Here is a 25,074-nt window from a genome sequence, read left to right as displayed (position 1 = left end):
CAAACTCTCCCTCTGTCTACCCAAAGGGCTAGTGGGGTCCTGTCTTCGATAAGAGCATTCCCTGTGTGTCTGCTGTGTGTCGGTACGTGTGTGTCGACATGTATGAGGACGATGTTGGTATGGAGGCGGAGCAATTGCCGGTAATGGTGATGTCACCCCCTAGGGAGTCGACACCGGAATGGATGGCTTTAATTATGGAATTACGTGATAATGTTAGTACATTACAAAAGTCAGTTGACGAAATGAGACGGCCGGAAAACCAGTTGGTACCTGCTCAGGCGTCTCAGACACCGTCAGGGGCTGTAAAACGTCCCTTACCTCAGTCAGTCGACACAGGTACCGACACAGATGAATCTAGTGTCGACGGTGAAGAAACAAACGTATTTTCCAATAGGGCCACACGTTATATGATCACGGCAATGAAGGAGGCTTTGCAGATCTCTGATACTGCAGGTACCTCAAAAAGGGGTATTATGTGGGGGGTGAAAAAACTACCTGTAGCTTTTCCAGAATCAGAGGAATTGAATGACGTGTGTGATGAAGCGTGGGTTAACCCCGATAGAAAACTGCTAATTTCAAAGAAGTTATTGGCATTATACCCTTTCCCACCAGAGGTTAGGGCGCGCTGGGAAACACCCCCTAGGGTGGATAAAGCGCTCACACGTTTATCAAAACAAGTGGCGTTGCCGTCTCCTGATACGGCCGCCCTCAAGGATCCAGCAGATAGGAGGCTGGAAACTACACTGAAGAGTATATACACACATACTGGTGTTTTACTCCGACCAGCAATAGCCTCAGCCTGGATGTGCAGTGCTGGGGTAGTGTGGTTGGATTCCCTGACTGAAAATATTGATACCCTGGATAGGGACAGTATTTTATTGACTTTAGAGCAATTAAAGGATGCGTTTCTTTATATGCGAGATGCTCAGAGGGATATTTGCACTCTGGCATCGAGAGTAAATGCGATCTGCCAGAAGAAGTTTATGGACGCGACAGTGGTCAGGTGATGCGGATTCCAAAAGGCATATGGAAGTATTTCCATATAAAGGAGAGGAATTGTTTGGGGTCGGTCTATCGGATCTGGTGGCCACGGCAACTGCCGGCAAATCCACGTTTTTACCTCAGACTCCCTCCCAACAGAAAAAGACACCGTCTTTTCAGCCGCAGTCCTTTCGCTCCTATAAAAACAAGCGGGCAAAAGGACAGTCTTATCTGCCCCGAGGCAGAGGAAAGGGTAAGAGAGGGCAGCAAGCAGCCCCTGCCCAGGAACAGAAGCCCGCCCCGGGTTCTACAAAGCCATCAGCATGACGCTGGGGCTTTACTAGCGGACTCAGGAGCGGTGGGGGGTCGACTAAAGATTTTCAGCAATCAGTGGGCTCGCTCACAGGTGGACCCGTGGATCCTGCAGATAGTATCTCAGGGTTACATGTTGGAATTCGAAAGGTCTCCCCCTCGCCGGTTCCTAAAGTCTGCTTTACCAACGCCTCCCTTAGAAAGGGCGACGGTATTGGAAGCCATTCACAAGCTGTATTCTCAGCAGGTGATAATCAAGGTACCCCTCCTACAACAGGGAAAGGGGTATTATTCCACACTATTTGTGGTACCGAAGCCGGACGGTTCGGTAAGACCTATTCTAAATCTGAAATCCTTGAACCTGTACATACAGAAATTCAAGTTCAAGATGGAGTCACTAAGAGCAGTGATAGCGAATCTGGAAGAAGGGGACTTCATGGTGTCCCTGGACATAAAAGATGCTTATCTGCATGTCCCAATTTACCCCTCACACCAAGGGTATCTCAGGTTCGTGATACAAGACTGTCATTATCAGTTTCAAACGCTGCCGTTTGGTTTGTCCACGGCACCTCGGGTCTTTACCAAGGTAATGACCGAAATGATGGTTCTTCTACGAAGAAAAGGCGTATTAATTATCCCTTACTTGGACGATCTCCTGATAAGGGCAAGGTCCAGAGAACAGCTGGAAGTCGGGGTAGCACTAACCCAAGTAGTGCTTCAACAACACGGGTGGATTCTGAATCTTCCAAAATCTCAGTTGACACCGACAACACGTCTGCTGTTCCTGGGAATGATTCTGGACACTGTTCAGAAAAAGGTGTTTCTCCCGGAGGAGAAAGCGAGGGAGTTATCCGAACTTGTCAGGAACCTCCTAAAACCAGGAAATGTGTCAGTACATCAATGCACAAGAGTCCTGGGAAAGATGGTGGCTTCTTACGAAGCAATTCCATTCGGCAGATTCCACGCACGAATATTTCAGTGGGATCTGCTGGACAAATGGTCCGGATCGCATCTGCACATGCATCAGCGGATAACACTGTCACCAAGAACAAGGTTGTCTCTCCTGTGGTGGTTGCAGAGTGCCCATCTGTTAGAGGGCCGCAGGTTCGGCATACAGGACTGGGTCCTGGTGACTACGGATGCCAGCCTACGAGGCTGGGGAGCAGTCACACAGGGAAGAAACTTCCAGGGTGTATGGTCAAACCTGGAGAAGTCTCTTCACATAAATATACTGGAGCTAAGAGCGATCTACAATGCTCTAAACATGGCGAAACCGCTGCTTCAGGGTCAGCCGGTGTTGATCCAGTCGGACAACATCACGGCAGTCGCCCACGTAAACAGACAAGGCGGCACGAGAAGCAGAAGAGCAATGACAGAAGCTGCAAGGATTCTTCGCTGGGCGGAAAATCATGTCATAGCACTGTCAGCAGTATTCATCCCGGGAGTGGACAACTGGGAAGCAGATTTCCTCAGCAGACACGACCTTCACCCGGGAGAGTGGGGACTTCATCCGGAAGTTTTCCACATGATTGTGAACCATTGGGAAAAACCAAAGGTGGACATGATGGCGTCTCGCCTCAACAAAAAACTGGACAGATATTGCGCCAGGTCAAGAGACCCTCAGGCAATAGCTGTGGACGCTCTGGTAACACCGTGGGTGTACCAGTCAGTGTATGTGTTCCCTCCTCTGCCTCTCATACCAAAGGTACTGAGAATTATACGGAAAAGGGGAGTAAGAACAATACTAGTGGCTCCGGATTGGCCAAGAAGAACTTGGTACCCGGAACTTCAAGAGATGCTCACGGAAGATCCGTGGCCTCTACCTCTAAGAAGGGATCTGCTTCAGCAGGGACCTTGTATGTTCCAAGACTTACCGCGACTGCGTTTGACGGCATGGCGGTTGAACGCCGGATTCTAAAAGAAAAGGGCATTCCAGAGGAAGTTATTCCTACCTTGATTAAAGCTAGGAAGGAAGTGACCGCACAACATTATCACCGCATTTGGAGAAAATATGTTGCGTGGTGTGAAGCCAAGAAGGCCCCAACGGAAGAATTTCAATTGGGTCGATTCCTACATTTCCTGCAGGCAGGATTGTCTATGGGCCTAAAATTGGGGTCTATTAAAGTTCAAATTTAGGCCTTATCAATTTTCTTCCAGAAAGAATTGGCTTCAGTGCCTGAAGTAAAAACTTTTGTCAAGGGTGTACTACATATACAGCCCCCAATTGTGCCTCCAGTGGCACCGTGGGATCTAAACGTAGTTTTGGATTTTCTCAAATTTCATTGGTTTGAGCCTCTCAAATCGGTAGATTTGAAGTATCTTACATGGAAAGTAACCATGCTACTGGCCCTGGCTTCAGCCAGGAGAGTTTCAGAGTTGGCGGCTTTATCGTACAAAAGCCCATATCTGATTTTCCATTCGGACAGGGCAGAACTGCGGACACGTCCTCATTTTCTCCCTAAGGTGGTTTCGGCTTTTCACTTGAACCAGCCTATTGTGGTGCCTGCGGCTACTAGCGACTTGGAGGACTCCAAGTTACTGGACGTTGTCAGAGCATTGAAAATATATATTTCAAGGACAGCTGGAGTCAGAAAATCTGACTCGTTGTTTATCTTGTATGCACCCAACAAGATGGGTGCTCCTGCATCTAAGCAGACGATTGCTCGTTGGATCTGTAGCACAATCCAACTTGCACATTCTGTGGCAGGCCTGCCACAGCCTAAAACTGTTAAAGCCCACTCCACAAGGAAGGTGGGCTCATCTTGGGCGGCTGCCCGAGGGGTCTCGGCTTTACAACTTTGCCGAGCAGCTACGTGGTCAGGGGAGAACACGTTTGTAAAATTTTACAAATTTGATACTCTGGCTAGAGAGGACTTGGAGTTCTCTCATTCGGTGCTGCAGAGTCATCCGCACTCTCCCGCCCGTTTGGGAGCTTTGGTATAATCCCCATGGTCCTGACGGAGTCCCCAGCATCCACTAGGACGTTAGAGAAAATAAGAATTTACTTACCGATAATTCTATTTCTCATAGTCCGTAGTGGATGCTGGGCGCCCATCCCAAGTGCGGATTGTCTGCAATACTTGTACATAGTTATTGTTACAAAAATCGGGTTATTATTGTTGTGAGCCATCTTTTTTTAGAGGCTACTTCTGTGTTATCATACTGTTAACTGGGTTCAGATCACAAGTTGTACGGTGTGATTGGTGTGGCTGGTATGAGTCTTACCCGGGATTCAAGATCCTTCCTTATTGTGTACGCTCGTCCGGGCACAGTACCTAACTGAGGCTTGGAGGAGGGTCATAGGGGGAGGAGCCAGTACACACCATGTGATCCTAAAAGCTTGCTTTTGTGCCCTGTCTCCTGCGGAGCCGCTATTCCCCATGGTCCTGACGGAGTCCCCAGCATCCACTACGGACTATGAGAAATAGAATTATCGGTAAGTAAATTCTTATTTTTACGGGAGACCACACGCATGCGCAGTGGTGATTGTAAAAAGCGACATCTGGTGGATGATCGCAGGTATTACACGTAAAGGTAACGCCAAACGCCTGTCTCCGTGCGATTAGGTACGCCTCTCTGTGACTAGGCGCGCCTCCCTACGCCCCGGTATGCTGCGTATGCTCGATCGGGACAAATGCCTCAGCCACTCAAGATAAAGGTGGCTACATGTGTATCTAGCTAGCGATCAACTCGGAATGAGGGCCTATATACTGTACATGTATTATTCTAATGTAGTCAGAATCTTCTGTGTGGTAAGAAAACATGTTGACTGTGAACATTCATTTATCACAAATTGAAGTTAAATTGTTATCTGTCAAGTATCACTAAATAGTTCTGTATAAACTTATTGTAGTCAGGAATATGCAGTATTATACTGTCTTTAGTATCTACAATTCATTTAAAAGTTGATAAATTAAATATTGTTGCTTTTCTGAAAATATGACATTCATTTCCTAATAATACATTTGAGTTAAATTACTTCTGTCATTTCTTTTGCAGAGCTGTTTTATTGTAATATTTTTAAATAAGTTTTAAAGAACCCATTTAGGTGTTAGATAACTACTTCAAGATGTTATACACGTTTTTATTTCTTGAATAAAATATTTACATGGTAAAAAGTATTTGACTTTGAGAATGCACTGGTTAAAGCTTTTTAACTTTTGGCACCTTAAAATGATATACTGTACTGATCTAAATACTTTTCTCTTACGTCCTAGAGGATACTGGGGATCCATTTAGTACCATGGGGTATAGACGGCTCCACTAGGATCCATGGGCACTTTTAGAATTTGGTAGTGTGGGCTGGCTCCTCCCTCTATGCCCCTCCTACCAGACTCAGTTTAGAAAATGTGCCCGGAGGAGCCGGTCACACTAAAGGAAGCTCCTGAAGAGTTTTCTTCATTTATTTTATATGTTTGTTATTTTCAGGCAGGACTGGATGGCACCAGCCTGCCTGCTTCGTGGGACTTAGGATGGGGAACGGCCCAACCTCTTGAAGGGTTAATGGTCCCGTTCCCTGCTGGGTCCTGAGGGAACTATTCACAAGCCCCGCCATGGCGAGCGTACATTCCCGCAGCACGCCGCCACCCCTATCAGAGCCAGAAGAAAGAAGAGTGGTGAGTACTAAGCCGGCGTCCCGGTTAGTGGGTTGCCGGCCATTATGGCGGCATGAGGGTACGGAGACACACAGCTTCTAACTGGGGCGGATTGCGTCTCCAGACTCAATACACATCTGCGTCTCAGTACACTGTACACAGTACCCACACTGGCAAACAAAGCCTTAAAACGGTTTTGTCTCCATTTTAAGCACAAATTACCTAAGCCAGTATAACAAAAGCGGGAAGGCCGCGCGCCATTGAAGGGGCGGGGCTTCACTGTGAGCAGATCCAGCAGCTCACTAGCGCCATTTTCCCTCTGCAGTGGACACAGACGCTGACTGACAGGGACGCGCAGCTCCTCCGGTGTGACTCCAGATTACCTCAGCGATACCAGGGGGTCATAGCAGGATGGGAGCGATTATTAGTGTACTAAGTCCCCAATATGGGTACTTAGTCTACAACCTGGCTAAACTTGGCATTAGCAATAAGGGTGCGGTGTGCTGGCTCCAAATACCTCTGTGTCTCCCTGGAAGAGCTCTTTGTGGGTTCATTGTGTTCTTAACCTTGTGTGTGTGTGTGTGTGTGTGTGTGTGTGTGTGTGTGTGTGTGTGTGTGTGTGTGTGTGTGTGTGTGTGTGTGTGTGTGCTCTGTCACATTTACAATATGTCAGGCAAAGAGTGTGATTCATGTACGGCAGAGTGTTCCTCTTCCCCAGGGAGCTCACTACTATGTACTCAGTGGATTCCCTCAAAGGAATGATTTCCAGTAGCTCTAATAAATTGTCCCACAATGAGAAAGAGACGCAATATTTAAGAAATGTAACACACATGTAATAATACAATATGGAACATGAAAGGCGGACAGTCGAAAAACCTGTCCGTACATTACAGTGATATGTTTAATTGTAGAATACTATGAAGCAGAATAATAAATTCCCCAATGGTCATGAAGTACAATATAACAAATATAACAGCTATACAAAAGTATGTAAATGAGTGAAGGTGGGATGGTAGATATCTAATGGCGAGAGTCCCATTTAAAGAAACTCAGAACGGTGGTGACCCATCAGTAAGAGTTGCTACATTACACCTAGTTGTTAACCTAACCACCCTACGGATATTCTCTTTGGTATCAACAGGCAATGTGAGTAAGAAAGGAAGCCAAATAGCAAAAAACATAGCAGCATGGGATTCAACATCTTAAGAACATTCAGTCCAATCCATTTGGAATAGGAATAATAACCGAGGCAGCATAAGAGAAATAGGGATATGATCTTTTTGTATCCACTGAGATAATATTGTTTTCTTTGACGCAGCTGTGATGCGAGCCAGAAGTAGTCGTGTACCCTTGGTTATTGCAGGGGTTTGGGGTTCTATATAGTTCCAAAAGGCCCATGCCATTGTCAATGTAAATGGAATACCCAAGTTAGTCTTAATGTACATCTGTATTAGATCCCAGAATGATTGTATAACTGGGCAAGACCATAAACAATGTATAATATCAGCATCAGGGGACCCACATTTGAAACATAGAGAGTCGTCTGCTGCCCCTGTAAGGAACCATAGCCGTGGAGTATAATAAGCTCTATGTCAAATTTTCAAATGCATCTCCGCATATGAGGAAAATACCAACTGTTTATTAAGCAAATTAGAGCACGTAATAATAGTGTGTATATCCACTCCCGTGAAGACATCTTTCCATTTAGCTATGCCCGTAGTGAGTTTAGTGTAGTCAATCTTTTGTCTGATATATGTGTATATTAAAGATGTAGAGTGAGGGGAGTCTAGACGTCGTCGTACTATTCCATCAAGTGGAAAAGTGAGATCAATGGGCAGTAGGTGGGCTATAACGGATGTTGCAAAACTACGCATTTGAAAATATGCAAAAAAAAGAAAGTTTAAAGTCGGGTATCTATCTTGTAATTGGGACAACGATAATACCGCTGAGCAGTCATCACTTAAGAATTGAAATAGTGAACGGAGTCCCCGGAGGTGCTAACTGTGTATGACCTCACCTGCCTCCCCTCCCTGAGAAGCCGGTTTTCCTAATAAAGGCTGGAACAGGGAATGTGTCAGAGTGAGTTTAGAACGTTTTCTAATTTGATGCCATGCCTTGTAAGGAGCATATAGTAATGGAATGGACTTTATATCCTGTGATATGGAGGAATTCAGGAAATGTAATATCTTTAGCAAATCATGACTAGGAAACAAAGCCTGTTCTAGTGCCTTGTTAACAAAATTGTCCCCATTACCTATCCAATCTAAGGCACATCTATAATTAGCCGCCAAAGAGTAATCTTCCAGGCAGGGGAGATTGACTCCCCCAAGTGTGGGTGGTTGTTTTAATTTAAATAATGCAATACGAGGACGTTTATTCGCCCATATAAATTTAGTGATGGCTTTATTTATTGTATGTATATCCTTTTTTGATAGCAAGAATGGGAGCATCTGTATTGGATAAAGCAAATGTGGGAAAGATACCATTTTATACAAATGGCACCTACCCAAGTATGAGATCGGCAGGTGTTGCCACCTCGTAAAGTCCTCGATCATCCTATTAATGTGGTAAGAAAAGTTTAAAGAATACAATTCCGAGGGATTAGATGATACACGTATACCAAGATACGTTATACAATCATATGCCCATTTAAATGGGAACGCATCATCCCATCCCCCCCTTCGCATCTCCACCCAATTTTATCAAAATGAATCAAAAATCCTGATATTAAGTTGAAATTCCGCAAAGTGGTCAACAGTGAGGGAAAGGACGCTATAGGATCGCTGAAATATAGTAAACGATCATCCGCAAAAGCGGATACTTTTATGGAATGAGAGCCCACTGCAATACCATTCCAGGACACATCACTTATGAAAGTGCATATGAGCGGATCTAAAGCCAAATTAAATAACAAGGGGGAGAGGGGGCAGCCCTGTCTCGTCCCCCTATGTAACTGAAATGAATTTGTGTTTAATCCATTAATCGTGATAAACGCCTGAGGTGTGGCATATAGAGTTTTAAAGACATTGATAAACTCCTTACCAAAGTGTTGGGCCTGAAGGACTTGCAGTATATGAGACCAGGAGACATGGTCGAATGCCTTATCGGCATCACAACTGACTATAAGGGCTTTTCGACACTCTGATTGTTTTGAGCTATGTATCGCTGCCAACAAAGTACGTATATTATGTACTGAAGTTCTGTTTCGAACAAACCCATTTTCAGCAGGATGTAAAATTCGCTGCAGAATGGGCTGAAGTCAAAACGCCAGTAATTTGGTAAATAACTTTAAGTCCTGGTTTAGCAAGGATATCGGCCTATAGGATTGAACATATTTAGGGTCTTTTCCCGGTTTTGGAAAGACCACTATTCTAGCTTCATCAAAACCGGTCGGAGCTGGATTTCCTTGCAATAATTAATTAAAAAGAGCTAGCATGTATGGTATCAAATGGGGAGCAAGCATTCGGTAATACTCTGCCCCGAACCCATCCGGTCCAGGGGATTTCCCTTTTTTCAACAATTTGATTAGAGATAATAATTCAGATTCCTGGACCGGTGCCATTAGCGATTCTCTCTCTTCCTCCGTTAGTACTGGGAGTCCTGCTTTTTCCAGAAATCTCAGACCATCTATTGGATGATCAGGAGGAGACTGATACAGAGTTTGATAATATCGTAAGAATCCCTCCGAGATAGCAGGAGTATCCATAACAGTAGAGGTAGGATCTATGGGGATGATTCCGAGTTGTTCGCTCGCTAGCTGCTTTTAGCAGCATTGCACACGCTAAGCCGCCGCCCTCTGGGAGTGTATCTTAGCTTAGCAGAATTGCGAACGAAAGATTCGCAGAATAGCGAAAAGAAATTTCTTAGCAGTTTCTGAGTAGCTCCAGACCTAGTAACAAATAGCGATCAGCACAGGCCGTTTCGTTCCTGGTTTGACGTCACACACACGCCCAGCGTCCGGCCAGCCACTCCCTCATTTCTCCAGACACTCCCGCATTTTTCCCTGGCACGCCTGCGTTTTTCCGCACACTACCAGAAAACGGCCAGTTTCCGCCCAGAAACACCCACTTCCTGTCAATCACACTACGATCACTTCAACGATGAAAAATCTTCGTTCGGGCGTGAGTAAATATACTAAGTTTTGTGGTAAAATACTAACCGCATGCGCACTGCGAACCATGGCCCTCATTCCGAGTTGATCGGTCGCAAGGCGAATTTAGCAGAGTTACACACGCTAAGCCGCCGCCTACTGGGAGTGAATCTTAGCTTCTTAAAATTGCGACCGATGTATTCGCAAAATTGCGATTACTAACTACTTAGCAGTTTCAGAGTAGCTCCAGACTTACTCTGCCTGTGCGATCATTTCAGTGCTTGTCGTTCCTGGTTGACGTCACAAACACACCCAGCGTTCGCCCAGGCACTCCCACCGTTTCCCCGGCCACTCCTGCGTTTTTTCCGGAAACGGTAGCGTTTTCAGCCACACGCCCCTGAAACGCCGTGTTTCCGCCCAGTAACACCCATTTCCTGTCAATCACATTACGATCGCCGGAGCGATGAAAAAGCCGTGAGTAAAAATACTTTCTTCATAGTAAAGTTACTTGGCGCAGTCGCAGTGCGAACATTGCGCATGCGTACTAAGCGGATTTTCACTGCGATGCGATGAAAAATACCGAGCGAACAACTCGGAATGAGGGCCCATGTGCATGCGCATTTTTGCCTTAATCGCTCCGTTGCGAAAATCGGCAACGAGCGAACAACTCGGAATGACCCCCTATATACAATTGAGTAATACGTGAAGGAGCAGAGTATGACCGAACCAATAACCGGCCCGATTTATTGCCAGTTTTAAAAAACCTGTTCCTACGAATATCATGAGAGAAACTCGCTCGCTCGGTACATAGGGCATCATATTGCTGTTTAGCTGCAAGGTAGGCCTGGCGATTTTCAAGTGAGTAGTGTGAAATAAGTAAATTATAAGTTTTAGTTAAGTTCTGACTAATATCATTTAATTAATTGTTAAGTGCCTTGCGTCTCCAGGAGACATAATCCATAATCTGACCCCGTATTACCGGCTTCGAGGCGGACCAAAATAGATTAATGTCTTCAACATGTTCTATATTATCAGTCTTATAATTTAGAAATGACTGTGCAAGATGCAGGCGAAAGTCTGAAGAGTTTTCCATGTAGGCTGGAAACCTCCAGTTGTAAGAGTGTGGTATAGGAGTGTCCAACCTTATAGTGAACCACACCGGAGCATGGTCAGAAAGGAGAATAGGATCTATCTGGGAGTGTACTACCTGTTGCAGAAGAGTATCCGTGATTAGCCAATAGTCTAATCTGGACGAGGAGTTATGTGGGTGCGAGTAAAACATATACTTACGAGAATCAGAATGTTGGCACCTCCAGGGATCACATAATCTCATCGAGTTGGCCAATAAGGAAAGGGATGGGGGGGCGACCGAACCATGGGAGTTGGCAGAGGTGGTCCTGTCTAATCCTGTCAATTGAACACAGTTAAAGTCCTCACCCAAAATAATTGCGCCCTCTGCCCAAACTTGTAACTTTGCATAAATATCCGTGAAAAAGTGGGCATTAGTGCCCGTGGAGGCGTAAATGTTAGCTATTGTGTAAGGCAAACCATGTACAGTCAATTTCATAAACAGATACCTTCCATCCGAGTCTATTAAGCAGTCAATAATATTGTAAACAAGAAATTTGCTAAAGATAATCATGACCGCTCTTTGTTTAGATGTGTAAGATGCCGTTTTAAAGTCTCCTATCCAAGAATCCCTTACCACATTAGGGTCAGAGATTTTCCAGTGTGTTTCTTGTAATAAAACTATATCTGGTCGTAAACGTTTTAGGTGTGTCATAATTTTCTTTCTCTTTATAGGGGAGTTTAAGCCCTCCACATTCCAAGTTACTAATTTATGAGCTGTTTTTATCTTTTTAGGGGGATTAACAATTGCTGTAATTTAACCGATGCCAACCCTAGGCCACGTCATAAAATTAACAACTCTCTTTAGTGAACCCTTACCCATCCCAGCGAGCAGGCAAGGGGACGATGAACACCAGTCCAACAGGGGGAACTATAAATATATCACATTTAGTAGAAATATACCATGTGTGCAGAGGTGTATCTAGGGTCCAGGCGCCCCTGGCAAAGTAAGGGACTGGCGCCCCCATATTTGAAATAGGGAAGGTGCATGTGCAAAAAAGGGACATGATCTTGTGGGAAAGGGGCATGACCATACAATAGTTCCCCCGAATCAAATGACGCTACACAGTAGTAACCCTTATACACATCATGCCCACGCAGTAACAGTTCCCTTTACACATTATGCCCACACAGTAATTCTTATAACACTAAGGAGACATCAGCAGTGCCTGGCCTGGCTGAGGAGGCAATGACACCCAAGGCCAGGTTGTATAATCAAGTAGTAGTGCAAAAAAGTGCAGTACAGCGCACTACTCAGTGGTGCAAGCAGAAAAAAATCTTAGTGGCACTGTGTGCATGCGCCAAAGGCACACACACGGCAAAAAAATGGGGCGTGGCCAATGAAAATGGGGGCGTGATACACATATGAACCCAACAGTGCAATGCCAGATACACATATGCCCCCAATAGTGCCAGATACACACATGCCCCCACAGTGCCAGATATGCCCCTACAGTGCTAGATATGCCCCCACAGTGCCAGATATGCCCCCACATTGCCAGATATGTCCCCATATTGCCAAATACACATACCCCCACGGTGCTAGATATGCCCACATGGTGCTAGATATGCCCCCACAGTGCCAGATACACATATGCACCCACACTGTCAGATAAGCCCCCACAGTCATATAGTCTTTGTCCCCATCCCCCTCCCAGCACATAGCCATATTCCCCTCCTAGTAAATAGCCATAGCCTCCACCTCCCAAAGCAATATCCATAGTCTCCACCTATCCCAACACAATCATACAGTAGTCCCTACCCCCCTCCCATCACATAACAATAGTTTCCTGCCAGCATAGAAAGCCATAGTCCCTGTCCCTGCACATAGCCCCTCACCTCCCCAAACACATAGACATAGTCCGCATCCACCTCCCAGCACATAGATTTAGTCTGCCCTTAGCGCATAGCAGTAATCGCCCCCACTCCCAGCACATAAATAGCTTCCCTACACAGCACCTCATTCCGAGTTGATCGCTCGCTGCTGATTTTCACAGCGCAGCGATTAGGTTGAAAAACGGCATTTCTGCGCATGCGCATGGTACGCAGCGCGCATGCGCTAAGTACTTTCACACAAAACTGTGTAGTTTTACAGAAGCTCGAGCGACGCTTTTCAGTCGCTCGAGTGTTCGTTGTTTGATTGACAGGAAGTGGGTGTTTCTGGGCGGCAACTCAGCGTTTTCAGGGAGTGTGCTAGAAAACGCAGGCGTGCCAGGTTAAAACGCAGGAGTGGCTGGCCGAATGCAGGGCGTGTTTATGACGTCAAACCACGAACTAAACAGACTGCAGTCATCGCAAGCTAAGTCTTGAGCCACTCTGAAACTGCATGAAATTTTTCAGTTGCAGAACTGCTAACCTTTCGATCATACTTCTGTTAAGCTAAGATACACTCCCTGAGGGCGGCGGCCTAGCGTTTGCATTGCTGCTAAAAGCAGCTAGCGAGCGATCAACTCGGAATGAAGGCCATAGCCCTAGTCCCCACCCCACAACATCCCAGCAGATAGCTGTAGTGTCTGGCAATACCTGCTGTCTGAGCTGCCTGGTATGGAGGGCGGAGCATCGCTCAGCAGGCAGAAGCTGGTACCGGTGTCCGGCACCGCACCAAAGTACATGAAGAAACTAAAAACAAACTACAGCTCCCAGCAGCACTTGCTGCCGGGAGCTCCCAACAGCAAGGGTTGCTGGGAGTTGTAGCTTATTTTCAGTTTCTTCCCTGTAGTACACTGCGGTGCCCTCCACCCCAGGCAGCTCGGTACAGCAGGTAATGCCAGACACTACGGTTTAGGGGATTCCACCCATTGGCCGAGGGTGGCACCATCGGGCGGCACTCACTGCTCGGCTGGCGCCCCTGGCGAGTGCCATCCTGGCCAATGGGTAGATACACCCCTGCATGTGTGTTAACCTCAATTAGAATTTCAACAATTATCATAAACCGTTTTAACATTATACGAACCCAAGAGGATTTTCGACTGAGTCGTATCCCAGCACAACATTGCAGGACATAATCAAACCAGAGTAGTAATAGGGATTTCAAACCAGAAGGCCATCTAATACTAGAGCATTTTAAAAGCTGAGTAAAGATGAGAAGGAAAAAGAAGAAATGAGATCGGCGATATATAGAAAGAGAATAATACGAAGAGGGTAAGTGAGCCAAAGAAGAAAAAAATAAGACTGAACAGATTTTCTACATGAAGGTTGGTCCTAAAAAAATTCCAACAAATGCTATGAAACATTACATCATATTTAGGCACTGAACAACCTGAAATGTACTGAGCACATTTCGAATCAAATACGGTCATCTGTAACCTGAATGTTCAAGAAATTGAAGATGACATCACAATGTAATTCTGTAGTGTCAATCCGCATCGTCCATCCTGGACGAGTGGGAAGAAGCTAGAAAGTCCACAAAGTTTTTTGCAGCTTGCGGAGTGTCAAAGAAGTAGGATTTTCCAGAGTATGTGACCCTCAGCTTAGCAGGATATAGTAATGCAAATCGAAGCTCCATCTCAAACATGGTGTTTGCATGCGTTTGCATATTGCTTTGCAGCCACCATATATGAGAAGTCTTGAAAAAGTAGGATCTTGGATTCCTGGTATTTGAGAGTGGAACGTTTTCTATAGGCATCAAGCAGACGAACCTTATCAGCGTAATTTAAAAACTTCATGATAACCGGTCTGGGCCTATCTTTAGTAGATTGTCGATCAGGACCGATACGGTGAACACGTTCAATCAGCATTGATTCAGAATCCGATACACATCCCAATTCTCTCGGCAGCCATTGAGATACCAGATTCATCAGTTCATAAGGTTTCACCGTTTCTGAGAGTCCTATAAGGCGTACATTACTTCTTCTGTTTCTGTTCTCTAAATCTTCAAGTTTCTCTTGCATGGACGTCACTATTTCATCTTGTTCAGAGAGCGCTGTTTTGGCCGTTGTTAAAACATCTTCAAGGTCCGAGATTCTTTGCTCCACCTCTGATAAACGTTGGTCATGATGATTCAACTGGGTAAGGGCGGAATTCAATGAATCTTTCAAAGGGGCTAATTTTTGATCCAAGAGTGAAGCCAATATGTCAGTGATCTCATGCATTGTAAAGGATTTGGCGGGATCCTTTGTTGTAGTAAGTGATGAGCATCTCAATGGGCTATTATTGGGACCAGATGCCGGTGACTGAGGGCTATCTGCAGGAATGTTGTCTCGACCCCGCCCTTTATTCGCTTGTGATCCGCGGGGATTTCTGGGAGTTTTAGCCATGTACTTATCCATTATGTGGAGCTTATGGCGTAAAAAGGTAGTAGGATATGACCAGGTATAAAAGACGTATATAAACGTGTATGAAAATAAATGAACTGCAATATAATATCACACCAGCTGGGGGAGCTCCAACTCCATAAATTAAGGATTGTCAGCCGATTTTATAGCCTCACAGAGAGTCGGAACTGTGATATAATTGAAAGGGGCCTCAGGACATCTGCTGTTGATAGGTCAGGTGGCCAATAATGACAAGTACTCAATGGCAATGGTCACTTATATGTAGTAATCAATATTCCAGAAGTTGGGACGAGTGATAAGAAAAAAAAAAAAAAAAAAAAATATATGTGTGTATGATATGTCTTGATAAAGGGGCGTAAGCTCCGAAACGTCGATTCATCTAGATCTCTGAGTGCTGTATTTTTTGCCCCTCTGAGTGCCTTTAATTGCTTCCCTTTTTGACCTCTATTTTACTGTGGACTAGGGCACCGGGGCCCGTTGATTTATACCGTATGAGATCCGGCTTACAAGGGATTGTATATATATATATATATATATAAAAATAAAAAAATATACACATGAATATATATATAGCAGAAGGGTATACAGTATAAAGAGGCAGAGTACCTTACTGCCCTCTTCAGCTTAACCCCACCACAGATCTTAAAGGCAGTAGAAAGCAGCAGGTGGATATATAGCAGTGCTTCCCTGGTCAGACCAGCAAGTGAGCCACAGCCGCTGGTGACAAGGGGAATTGCAGGGGGTTTTTTTTCTTTCTCCCTTCCTTTTTCCTTCATTCAAGATGGCTGCCGGGAGATGTACAGCCCGAGGAAGTGTCCAGAGGGATCCAGCGACTGAGCTCCGTGTGAGAGGGGTGAGTGCATGATGTGTACAGGGGGAGACTAGGACCTGAACCACCGGGTAACACACTCCGGGGAGCAGGAGAGGTAGCGCTGTAGTCGCGGGCACGAGCGGGATGGGTGGCTCCGTTCCGTTGCCTAGGAGACCCGCGGCTGGTGCCCAGCGTACTCGAGGTCCCGGCTGAGTGGAGAGAAGTGGGCCGCAACCCACAAGGACGCACTGAGCGTCCCCCGGCTCCGCAACCCGCTTCCTCCGGTCCCCCGTCGGCAGTAGAGGGGCAAAAGAGGCTGTGGGAGGACCTGGTGGGCTATGTGGCATGTAGATATATCACTTTCAAGGACGCCGTGTAGGAGCAGCTCCAAGATACGTCCTTCTCCCTAGCCCGCCAAACCACGACCCCGAGGAATCTTATTTTTATGTGAAAAAGAAGTCACTTTTCCTGTATCAAAGGAATTGAATACCCTGTTTCAAGAACCGTGGGTTAATCCTGATGAGAAATTTCAAATCTCTTAAAGGTTACTCTCATTTTTTCCTTTTCCTCCTGAGGGTAGGAAAAAAATGGGAAAGTCCACCAATAGTGGATGCATCTGTGTCCAGGTTGTCACTCAAGATTGTGTTACCCGTCCCTGGTGCAGCCTCCCTGAAAGACACAGCTGATCGTAAGATTGAGACTACACTCAAATCCTTGTACACAGCTGCTGGGTTGGCTCAGAGACCCACTATAGCATGTGCGTGGATTATTAAAGCCATTGCTAAATTGTCGGGTAACTTTACTGAAGGGTTGGATTCCTTATCTAAGGGGGAGATTGTGTTACTCCTGCAACATATACAGGACTCTGCAAACTTTATGGTGGAAGCCATAAAAGAAGTAGGTTTGCTTAATGCACGCACCACTGCTATGGCAGTGTCAGCACGCAGCGGCTTATGGTTACGCCAGTGGACTGCGGATGCGGACTCCAGGAAAGGCATGGAAGGCCTACCCTTCACAGGAGAGGCCTTATTTGGAGATGAACTGGACAAATGGATCTCCAAAGCTACGGCGGGTAAGTCCACATATCTTTCTTCTGCAGCTCCCCCAACCAGGAAGACCTACTCAGGACCTATCCTACAGTCCTTTCTGTCAGGCTCCAGAACCTTACCTCCGGAGGGTGCTCCCACGGGTTACCAGCTTGCTGGTTGGCGCGGCTGTGGCGGCAGGGAGCTGCTGGCGGCGGGTCCTTCTGGAAGGGTGTGCGGCTGCAAAGGGCCGGGGGCCGAGGGTCTGGAGAGCCGGGCCTGCGGCGGGGATCACTGCGGTAAGGTCCTCTAGTGGTGACACAGTATAGTGTGTCAGAGACAGAAGCTGGCTAGAGCTGTGTGCTAACAGCTAAGTATGTCTCCTGTGCTGGGGGCAGCCATGTTGGAGACCAGAGTATTACCAATGAAGTTCCCAATCTGTGTCCAGCCAAACCTGCATGTTCTCCCCTTACAAAAGGGGCCTGGCTCAGAGGGAGAGTGCCAGTGCTTCATGTTACCTCCTTGTGAAAGGTTCTCCAGCTCTGTGCTCCCAGGTTACTTCTGGTTCCCTGGTCCTGGTTGCTCTCCTCCATCGGTTACCTAAACGCTGCTGCAGTCCTGCTGTCTAAGTCCGTTGCCACTCATGGAAGCGCTCACGGGGTCCCAGGTTGTAGAGGAGCTCCAGGTGCTAACAGCGGTTCCCGCAGACGTCTTCATTTCTTCAAAGTCCAAGTTCTTCAGCCTCGTCTTTCAATCACAAACCACAGTCCTCATTTCTTCAAAGTCCAAGTTCTTCAGCCTCATCTTTCAATCACAAACCACAGTCCTCATTTCTTCAAAGTCCAAGTTCTTCAGCATCGTCTTTCAATCACAATCCACAGTCCTCATTTCTTCAAAGTCAAAGTTCTTCAGCCTTGTCTTTCAATCACAAACCACAGTCTTCATTTCTTCAAAGTCCAAGTTCTTCAGCATCGTCTTTTAATAATAAAACACAGTCTTCAGTTCTTCTTTACCGGAGTTCTTCAGCTTCACTTTTCAAGTCATTTAACCATAGACTCTAATTCTTCCAGTTTCTTCAATTGCTCCAATATTCGTGTACAGCCTGATTATTCATTAAAAGTACAGTTATCTTCCTACGAAGTCCTCCTTTTCTTTACGCCCTCTGGCAAACGTTAACACTTAGTTAGGCTTCCACCCCATGAGGAGGAATTACATTCAGCCACCTCGTTTACTCTCCTCATAGGTAGCTGCCCCTTCAGCCAAAACTCGGTTGTCGGAACCGCAACTTACGCAGAGCGTGACACTTTTGGACTGCCAAGTAAAAGGGCAAAGTCAGAGGATCTTCTACTGCCAACAGAAGCGCTAGAGGTAAACCATGCAACATAATGCCAGGATCCCTGGGTCATAGATCTTATTTCCCAGGACTACAGCTGAACCCATAATTACGAGTGTTCAAAATCAAGATGGAGTCTTTGAGAGCGGTGATCTCAGGTCTGGAGGAGGAGGAATTCCTAGTGTCTCTGGATATCAAGGATGCATACCTTCACATTCTGATCTGGCCGCCTCACCAGGCTTATCTATGCTTTGCACTACAGGACTGTCACTGCCAGTTCCAGGCTCTGCCCTTTGGTCTCTCCACGGCACCGAGTGTGTTCACCAAGGTGATGGCAGAGATGAAGTTTCTCCTTCGCAAGCATAATTCCGTACCTGGACTATCTTCTGATAAAGGCACTGTCCAGGGAAAGGTTGTTGGACAGCATTGGTCTTACAACCAAACTACTCCTGGATCACAGGTGGATTCTAAATCTCCCGAAATCTCATTTAGAGCCAACTCGTAGGCTCCAATTTCTGGGAATGATACTGGACACAGAGACAAAGAAAGTTTTTCTTCCATTAGAAAAGGCATTGGTAATCCAGTTGATGGTTCGGGATGTCCTGAAGCCAACCTGGATATTGGTGCATCTATGCATTCGCCTTCTGGGGTAAATGGTGGCCTCTTACGAGGCGCTTCAGTATGGAAGGTTTCATGCAAGACCCTTCCAGCTGGATCTGTTGGACAAATGGTCCGGATCGCATCTTCATATGCACCAGAGGATCCGTCTGTCGCCAAAGGCCAGGATCTCCCTTCTGTGGTGACTACAGACTTCTCACCTAATCGAGGTCCGATGGTTCGAGATTCTGAATTGGATTCTGCTAACCATGGACGCAAGCCTCAGGGGTTGGGGAGCGGTCAACCAGGGGGTGCAGTTTCAAGGAAGATGGTCAAGTCAAGAAGTCATCCTTCCAATCAACATTCTGGAACTCAGGGCTGTATACAACGCCCTTCTGCAGGCCTAATATCTTCAAGATCAGGCCATTCAGGTTCAGTCGGACAATGTGATGGCAGTAACGTACATAAACCGACAGGGAGGAACGAAAAGCAGAGCAGCAATGTCAGAGGTATCAAGAATTCTCCTCTGGGCAGAAAAACACGCTTTGGCGTTGTCGGCAGTCTTCATTCCGGGAGTAGACAACTGGGAAGCAGACTTTCACAGCAGACACGACCTGCACCCGGGGGAGTGAGGCCTTCACCCGGAAGTGTTCAGGTGCTTGACATGTCGATGGGGATGTCCACAAATCGACATGATGGCCTCTCATCTCAACAAGAAGCTCAAGCGGTATTGTTCCAGGTCGAGAGACCCACAGGCAGTGGCAGTAGACGCTCTGACAACTCCATGGGTCTATCAGATGGTGTACGTATTCCCTCCACTTCCGCTGAACCCAAGAATTTTGAAAAGAATAAAAAGGGAAAAAGTTCAAGCAATTCTCATTGCTACAGATTGGCCAAGAAGGGCCTGGTACACGGACCTTTTGGAGATGCTCCTGGAAGATCTGTGGCCTCTACCTCTTTGTGAGAATCTCCTGCAACAGGGGCCGTTTGTTTATCAAGACTTAACATGGCTACTATTGACGGCATGGAAGTTGAATGACTGTTTCTAGCCAGGAGAGGCATCCCTGACAAGGTCATCCTGACTCTGATCCAAGCCAGGAAGGGGGTAACGTCTAAACATTACTACCGTATTTGGAAGAAATAAGTCTCTTGGTGTGAGAGCAGAAAATATTCTGCGGTTGAATTTCATCTGGGATGCTTCCTGCTTTTTCTGCAGTCGGGTGTGGATGTGGGCCTACGTCTGGGCTCTATAAAAGTCCAGATTTTGGCCTTGTCCATTTTCTTTCAGAAACAATTGGTGTCTCTTCCTGAGGTCCAGACGTTCTTGAAATGGGTTCTGCACATCCAGCCTCCCTTTGTGCCTCCCACGGCACCTTGGGATCTCAATTTTGGTGCTGCAGTTCCTCCAATCGGACTGGTTTGTACCGTTACAGGAGGTAGATGTAAAATATCTTACGTGGAAAACTGTAACACTGTTGGCCGTGGCTTCAGCAAGACGTGTGTCGGAGCTGGGGGCTTTGTCTCACAAGAGCCCCTATTTAATCTTTCATGAGGACAGAGCTGAACTCAGTACTCGTCAGCAATTTCTTCCTAAGGTGTTGTCTGTGTTTCACATCAACCAACCAATTGTGGTTCCGGTTGTTACCGACACCTCTGTTACTTCAAAGTCTTTGGATGTTGTGAGGGCTTTGAAGGTGTATGTGAAGAGAACAGCTTGCCACAGGAAATCAGACTCTCTGTTTGCTCTTTACAATCCCAATAAGATTGGGTGACCTGCTTCAAAGCAGTCAATTGCACGCTGGATCAGGCTCACTATCCAGCATGCTTATTCCACGGCAGGATTGCCGATTCCAAAATCTGTACAGGCCCACTCGACTAGGTCAGTGGGTTCTTCTTGGGCGGCTGCCTACGGTGTCTCAGCTTTACAGCTCTGCAGAGCAGCTACTTGGTCAGGTTCAAACATGTTTGCAAAGTTCTATAAATTCGGTACCTTGGCCTTTGAGGACCTTCAGTTTGGTCAATCAGTTCTGCAGGACCCTCAGCACTCTCCCACCCGGTTTGGGAGCTTTGGTACTTCCCCATGATATTAAATGGATCCCCAGTATCCTCTAGGATGAAAGAGAAAATAGAATTTTACTTACCTACCAGTAAATCCTTTTCTCGTAGTCCGTAGAGGATACTGGGTGCCCGCCCAGTTTTTCGTTAGTCCTGCACTGTTACTTGGTTAAGTATTGTTGTTTGGTTCTGCTGTTGCCGATCTTGTTCCAAGTTTGGTTAGCATTGCTTTCCTCTTAGTTGTGTGTGCTGGTTCGGAATCTCACCACTATCCGTTTATATCCTTCTCTCAAAGTATGTCCGTCTCCTCGGGCACAGTTTCTTAGACTGAGTCTGGTAGGAGGGGCATAGAGGGAGGAGCCAGACCACACTATCAAATTCTTAAAGTGCCCATGGCTCCTAGTGGACCCGTCTATACCCCATGGTACTAAATGGATCCCCAGTAACCTCTACGGACTACGAGAAATGGATTTACCGGTAGGTAATTAAAATCCTATTTTTTCCATTTATCTTTACTGGGTGTTTTCATTTATAGTTTTTGATGACATAGGGCCTGGTTCATAGCTAGACACTAATGCTGCCACAGATGGGATTTTTTACTCAGAGGATAAGTTAAAATATGCTAATTAAACAGCCACTGGGACGTGTATAGAGACGCCCACCAGAGCCTTCCCAGCTGTTACCACCTGTGTACACATTTGCAGCATCAATGCAGAAACAGGAGGAATCATTGCTACCCTGAGTGACGGTTGCAGTTAAAATGCCAGCTGTTGGATCCCGGCGTTTAGGATACCGACGCCGAAATCCCGACAGCTTACAGACAGAATCCCGACGTACCAGGGTTATTTCCACTCGTGGGTATCCATGATACCCATAGAGTGGAAATAGATCTTGTGGCAAGCGCAGCGAGCCACCGAGCCCGCAGCATGGTGAGCGCAGCATGCCCGCAAGGGAACTCTTAGCGCTACCCCGCTGCCGGAATTCTGGTGGGACGCCACTTTCGGGATACACATGTACAGTTTACAGATAATTGCTCAATTGCGAAAACAGCGGCTTAGCATACAGCTGTGAATCAGGCCAATATTGTTTTGATTTTTGATCTTGGCTTGGTATGCTGAATTCACTGGAAGGCTGGCCAGATGAAGTTGTACATTGGCCCTCATTCCGAGTTGTTCGCTCGCTAGCTGCTTTTATCAGCCGTGCAAACGCTAAGCCACCGCTCTCTGGGAGTGTATCTTAGCTTAGCAGAAGTGCGAACGAAAGGATCGCACAGCGGCTATAAAAAAAGATTGTGCAGTTTCTGAGCAGCTCCAGACCTGCTCCTACCTTGCAATCACTTCAGACTATTTAGACCTGTTTTGACGTCACGAACACGCCCTGCGTTCGGCCAGCCACGCCTGCCTTTGTATCTGACATGCCTGCGTTTTTGCACACACTCCCAGAAAATGGTCAGTTACCTCCCAGAAACGCCCACTTCATGTCAATCACTCTGCGGCCAGCAGTGCGACTGAAAAGCGTCGCTAGACGTTGTGTGAAACTACTTCGGCTGTTGTGAAAGTACGTCGCTCGTGCGCATTGCGCCGCATGCTCAGAAGTGCCTTTTTTTGCCTGATCGCTGCGCAGCGACCGAAAACAGCTAGCGATCAACTCGGAATGACCACCATTGTGCAGGTAGTTTCAGTATGGCTATTGACATGTCCGGCTAAACCTTTGATCATACCTCACATTTATGCAGACAAAATTGGAACAAATCAAACTCTGAATCTGTGCAAAACTGAATGAACAAATTACATGACATGATATAAAGATACACAAGAGATACATATTGTATATGAGGGGCTGGGACGAAACAAGCATCTTATCCCTGGCTGGGTGTCTGCCTAGTTGAGCCATTTTGACATGGCAGGGAAAATTATACATATAATTAATTTTCCCTACTATGCCTTTATGAGCTCCACTTATAGAGACCCCTTTTTTACTTCCAATCACCCTCCTCAAGTTTACACAAAGCACACACTGGTACATATGAAACCCCAGCCAACCTCTTACAGAGTCCATAAGTTGGGGCTATGGTGGTCATTCCGAGTTGATCGCTAGCTGCATTCGTTCACTGTGCAGCGATGAGGGGGGAAAATGGCACTTCTGCGCATGCGTATGCGGCGCAATGCGCATGCATGTCATACTATTAGAAAGAACGATGTAGTTTCACACAAGGTCTAGCGAAGCTTTTCAGTCGCACTGCTGGCCGCAGAGTGATTGACAAGAAGTGGACGTTTCTGGGTGGCAACTGACCGTTTTCAGGGAGTGTTTGGAAAAACGCAGGCGTGCCAGGAAAAATGCAGGCGTGGCTGGGCGAACGCAGGGCATTTTCGTGACATCAAAACAGAAACTGAACAGTCTGAAGAGATCGCAAGCACTGAGTAGGTATTGAGCTACTCTAAAACTGCACAAAAAAAATTTGCCGCCGCTGTGCGATCCTTTCGTTTGCACTTCTGCTAAGCTACAATACACTCCCAGTGGGAGGTGGCATAGCGTTTGCACGGCTGCTAAAAACTGCTAGCGAGCGAACAACTCGGAATGACCACCTATGCTGCTTTCTTCACATAGACTTAGGGTTAAATTTACTAAGATGGGAGTTCTATTTAAGATGGGATGTTGCCCAAAGCAACCAATCAGATTCCAGGTATTATCTTCTAGAAGGTGCTAGATAAATGAAAAGTAAAATCTGATTGGTTGCTATGGGTATCCCATCTTAAATAGAACTCCCATCTTAGTAAATTTAACTCACAGAACCTGTAACATAAATAACACCACATTTGTGCTACACCTCCGCAGTTTTGCAACTTCATAAATGTCCCTTAATGTTTGAATTAATGTATTTTTACTTAACCACATATGCTTTAGTCCTTGCTGTTAGTAATACAGTTGACATATTATTTCTAAAGTTATTTTAAATTTTAGTTAATTGGCCATTCACTATTTTAGAACAAAAAACAAACAAACATAAAAACAGAAGGAAATATTATATGTTAGGAGGATTATAACTCATTATGCTAAACAGAAGCAGCACCCCACCTCCTTCCCTCAGCTTGTACAATGCTGAGGCTGGAAAAGGAACCAGTAGAGTGGTCTGCCTTGCCAACTAAGCTGAAATAAAATTGGTGGCTCTGCCTGATAAATGCAAAAGCACAAACAGATGCTGCTATTGTGCCTCGGGTGCTACTAGCTGCTTTCACTGTACTTCCAGCCATACGCCACACAGCAAAATCCCATAATGGGAATGCTACTGAAGAGCCAAATGCATATCTGTCTTTAATGTTCTTCCAATATTTTTTAATAAATCCTATGAAAGTGTGTCTGTTAAAATGTCAAACGCAACAGACTACTGTATAATTAGTATCCTTCGTTTTATGAATCATGCAAACACAGTTTTACAATGTGTCTTGAAGGTCCCTTGTTGTCTACAAGCCATCTGCAGCCTAGATTACAATTAATAAAATGATATTCCATGAAATGGACAAAGGTCTTGTGAATAGGTTAAATACTGTATGACCTCCGGAAATCTGTGTATGTTATTATGTAAGCTATGGGATGTATAAATAGGTACTTAATTCACATTTTATCATGCATGAATATTTTTTATGTGAGCACCAGGGAAGTGAAATGTGTAAGTAAAGAAAGCTGAACAGTGAGGAGATTCGGATTCTCCACAAGTTCCCTGCCAGCCCACAATGTTAATAGATAAAAGGCACATGAGCAGCAAGCTAATCTACAGTACAACATATCTCCTTGTCTATCACAGTCACCCCAGGGGAGGTGATAATGTACATACACCATAAGAAACTCAGATGATGCATTTTTCATGCATGTCAA

The sequence above is a fragment of the Pseudophryne corroboree genome, chromosome 6, assembly GCF_028390025.1.
Source record: "Pseudophryne corroboree isolate aPseCor3 chromosome 6, aPseCor3.hap2, whole genome shotgun sequence".
Lineage (NCBI taxonomy): Eukaryota > Metazoa > Chordata > Amphibia > Anura > Myobatrachidae > Pseudophryne > Pseudophryne corroboree.
The sequence above is the reverse complement of the archived record's forward strand: the minus strand, read 5'-3'. Positions refer to the sequence as shown.